Source organism: Cephus cinctus, unplaced genomic scaffold (genome assembly GCF_000341935.2).
Source record: "Cephus cinctus unplaced genomic scaffold, Ccin1 Ccin1_scaffold1601, whole genome shotgun sequence".
Classification (NCBI taxonomy): domain Eukaryota; kingdom Metazoa; phylum Arthropoda; class Insecta; order Hymenoptera; family Cephidae; genus Cephus; species Cephus cinctus.
Genome location: NW_014333898.1, coordinates 44,083 through 48,582, shown reverse-complemented (window position 1 = coordinate 48,582; position 4,500 = coordinate 44,083). Strand labels below are relative to the sequence as shown.

General features: G+C 50.9%; 1 protein-coding gene across 10 annotated transcripts in view; it reads left to right on the top strand.

The window, feature by feature from the left end:
- LOC107273447 (carbonic anhydrase-related protein 10) overlaps positions 1 to 4,500 on the top strand; it is a 34,182-nt gene that overhangs the window by 4,853 nt on the left and 24,829 nt on the right. Inside the window, exon 1 of one of the 10 annotated variants that reach the window (XM_025090764.1) lies at positions 3,952 to 4,295. The exons of the other annotated variants lie outside the window; for them this stretch is intronic. The gene's annotated coding sequence lies outside the window, so the exon portion shown is untranslated. Of the gene's footprint in view, positions 1 to 3,951; positions 4,296 to 4,500 lie in introns of those variants that run through there. 10 annotated transcript variants of the gene reach the window in all.

Genomic DNA, 4,500 nt, shown 5'->3' with positions numbered 1-4,500 from the left:
TGCGATTAAGGAGGTTAGAGTAAAAATTCCAGAAAGCCTCCCCCCCGCCCCGCCCTTGAAGTCTGCTCCAGTTCACTGTCGCAATGTAAGCGCGCTCGGCGAGTGCGGTGGCTCGAAAAAAGAAGCAAAGAGGAGAGAGGTGTAAAAAAGAAGTGACTGGACACGGAGAGACGAAAAATAGGCGGAAAAAGAGAAGGCATAGGAAAGAAGGGTGTGTGGAGTTAAAAAAAAAGAAGGAGCACTGGATGCCCCTTGAACGTGTGTGGTCTTTCGAGCAGGCAGAGGCAGCCCATGCTTGTCCGGTGACGGTGGATCGTATCGCGACTATCGGCAGAGCAACGTTTGTCTAGAGGGAAGCGCCACCGCTAGAAAATGCTACCAGACGCCCGTTAAAACTGGCGGCCAGCAGAAATGGGAAAATTAAAATAAACGAAAAAAAAAAAACAATCCCCGGGGAACCTGTTTCAGTCGGTTCGCAAATTGAAAGCGGGAGACCGAAGTGGGTTCGCGAGGAAAGCCGCGGGTTGAAAGGTTAGGGCTCGCACTTGTTCACCCCCCCCCCCCTCTGTTCTATAGGTCATCCATCTCGGGATGCCTAGATCGGCTACGGTGGCCCCTCATGAAATGTTCTAGGCACTCCCGAAGCCAGCTAAGAGCTCGAGCGCGCATTAGGCGGCAGCAGGCACCGCGACGCCTAGCGTCGCCGAAAAGTATCAGCGACTGAGCTCATTAGGCTGCTTTGTGACTCGTGTGTGACGAATCGTCTTGAGACGGTGATGGCAGAGTGGTTGCCGTAAAGCCGGCGAAGATGACGCGGCAGCGCTAAGTACGCAGTTTCTCGGCGAAATGCGATAATGACGCACGTGTCCAAGAACGACGTCGAAAAGGAAACGACGACGACGACGTCTCCCGCGCTATCGGCACTCGTATCGACCCTATCGCTCTTATATCTTCGTGACTTCGGCAAATGGCGCGCACATCCGCGCACATCCGCACACATCCCCGAGGCTCCCTTTCCGACTTATCGCTGCAGGAAGTCGATCTTGGCAGCGCATCGAGGGCAACTGCGCTCTCTGCTCTCCTCTCCGCTCGTCCTTCCGTTCGTTACGTCTTCAACGCCTTGACCGTTCGTTTATTCCTGTTCGACCTGCTGAAGCCTCCTGGATTTGGCCAATCTGTCTCCTTTCACGTGAAACGTCAAAGCTTTAAGCGCACACGATTGGGCATTCGTTCTTGGATGTTGCCGTTATTTTACGATGGAGCTGCTGGCGGATGGTTTGACCAATTCTAGACAGAATCAAGTATGACCGCGCGCTTCCCGGAAAACCATTTGGTAATCCCTTTAGGGAGCTTTCAAATGGATTCGCTTGCATCCGGCTGCATCGACTCTCTCGCTCCTCTACAAATAGTCGTCAGTAGGTGAGAGAGCCTGGGGTTTAGCATCCAAATGGCGGCAATTTGCAGCAGGTGATAAAGGTGATAAAGGTGACACACAGTGGTTGCAAGCCTTGTGCTCTCCAGCGTCCCTGCTTCCTCGGTCGCCCGTTGAGGTGCTAAGCCCCTAAATAGCTACCCCTTCGTCGAGTCGAGAGAGCCTGTTAGCTACACCGACATCGACGCCAACACGCCAACACGCCAACACGCCGACACGCCGACACACCAGCAGACCATCGCCGAATAGCTACGTTGACGCCAGCGCCGTTGCTGCGCACAACCTCAGCGCCTTGCCGGCGCCGTTTCCTAGTGCGAGAGAGACAACGAATAAAAGCAAACCAGCTATCCACCCATCCACCCATCCACCCATCCACCCACTGTCTTTCCCTTTCCACTAAACTCCTTGAGCTTCTCTTCGTTCGCATCGTCTATTGGAAAACAATTGAAACGTTTGCACCTGGACTCGGAGCCGCGTCGCGCAATATTCGATATAACATATGTATATGTGTACATGGATGGTATGTAACTATAGAGTAGATGAAGTATTAACGTATATTACTGCGTTTTAATGCTCCAGCTACTGAATTTATCGTTTAGGGGAAATTCTAATGGCGATTTCCTTCTCTTGCATTTCTGCATTCTCATATATTCGACTGTTGCCACGACACTTTTCAAGGGACTCATGGGTCTCTAGTATCTGGCGCGACGATATTTTACCATCATGTTAATCAATAGTGTAATATTTTCTAGGGGAAATCGAGTGAATCGAGTAAGTCCTTTGCTCTATTTCGTAAATGCGGGCCGGCAAAATAAAGAATATAGGTCCAGCCACACAATCGCGATTCGCGTCGTCCGTGCTCTCTGATTTCGTTTCATTCTCGAGCGCCGCTGGACTGCTGAACAGGAAGCTCCTTTCGCTTTCGTTGAATCTCTGGAGAAAGATTAGCCAAGGACACAGGGATCGGAATGCCAAAACCAGAACCAGAACCAGAACCACAATCGCAGCAGAGTATCTGGCTCGATTTTTAATTTATTCGACAATCATGCTAATTTCTTCGGAATGCGACTTCTCAATGGGAACACTTTGAAGTCGCCTGTAGCATCTCCACGTAGCTCCACGTAGCTCCACGTAGCGTCGAGACTCGTCCGATACTCGTTAAAAAAAATCTGCTGTTTTACATTCTATAGACTGCGGACACTGGTGTGGATGGGTGTAAGGCTTGTGACTATGGGCGGTTGTAACGTCCGTGTCAGGTCCAAGTATCGAGCCGAGGAAGAGCCCCTTATAAATCGCGATTGACAGATTTAACGAGCGGCAGTTATCCGATATTCAAGCCCTCGAAGCCGCCACGAGCCGCCACGAGCCGCCACGAACCGCGCGCCTCCAATGTTCCCAATGATTTCCAATTGATTTCTCAATGTTTCCAATTGCACGCTGATTCTTTGGCCGATTCGGTTTACTTTACGAGTGATGCCAGCTCTCCTCTCTCTTAGTTCGATTGCCACCCTGCCACCCTGCCACCCTGCCACCCTGCCACCCTCCCCCGTCTTCCATTCAATTCGGCATTGGCAACGTTAGCACCATCGCCACGCCGATATAACGAGAAAAACTTTTATTTCTCTCAAGTGGGTAAATACTTTTCGGGATAAAGTAGCTCGGCTAGGCGAGAATCCTCCGTGTACACTCATCGTCGAAAGCTCAGGGTTCAGGGCTCAAGGCTTAAGGCTCTAAACTCTCGTTGTCCCTTCCTCTCCCCGCTTGATCCGCCGGTTTCGTAGACAGGCGTTTAATAGTAAGAAAAAGCTCTAGCCGCGTTACGTCTTCCAGGGAGCTTTTTTCGAATTTTCCTTGCTGGTCGTCGATTATTCATTATCCATTTTAATGAGTTGTCGTGGCTGATTCACATTATCCCTTTGCCGGAAGTTGCCGCTGCAACGAGAGTTCGAGTGGCAGTGGTCCAGGCAGGCGCCGGTCCGAGGCCATCTTCATCCTTCAGTGTATTTCCTTGTCAAGCATTTGCAGTCGACTGTACGGAAACCCAATTTAGTCTGCGGTCGACTAATCCTATCCTCCTACATACCATCAGTCGATAGCTCGTGGCTCACCCCAGTTAAACCCCTTTCCACGAGCCGGCGATCCCCTTCTACCAATTCCCTTATCCGTTCTCCATCGGTGCTCGACCACAAGACTCCTGCGAGTCCTGCGAGTCCTGCGAGTCCTGCGAGTCCTACGAGTCCTACGAGTCCTATACGAGTGCTCCCTTCCGGGCCGAACAAAAGTACACACTTTTCTCTAGAGAGAAGGAATTTCGAAAAAGAATTGTGTCCAACAGCGAGTGACAGGAAGACGAGGAGAGAGCAACGGTAAACATAATAAGAGAGTGGTGGGTGGACCATTTCAAGGACCGTTAGTCAATTGATTATTTAATTAAACGGATTTAGATGCCCAACCGATATTCGACCTCAATGATCTTACCTCAAATGGCGTATCGAATTAACTCGAGTTCTTTTGATTCGTTCGCTGGTATCTGTATTCGTTCGAGAGGGCATCGTCGGTGCTGACAGTGTCAAGGGGGTCGGGGGGGTCGAAGGCGTCGAGGGCGTCGAGGGCGTCGAGGGCGTCGATGCCGCTGGTAACGTCGATGGCTCCCGGAGTTTGGACTGTGCTATACTCGGCGCATCGCGAATTCACGATTCACTTAGCAGATTAAAATCCACGGAAGGCAGAAGGCCGCTGGAAGAGGAAGATGGCCGTCGAAGAGACAAGACCATCGAGACCAATTTCGATCGATGATTAAGTGGTCTGCGGAGCACGCGAAGCTGTACGAAGAGACACGACGCCAAGGGCAGATCAGTCGGAAGTAATCCTATTCTTTCTACAGTTATAAATAGATGTTTTCTTCTACGAGGAAGGACTTCATTATTCTCACTGATTTATTAATATATCAACCAAGTCTCATTCCCAGTTTGCCCAACGATACAGCGAGGTCACGGTGATAAAGCGGCTCTAGCGGCTCTAGCGGCTCTAGCGGCTCTAGGGGTTGCGCGACGGGGAAGGTTTTGGCT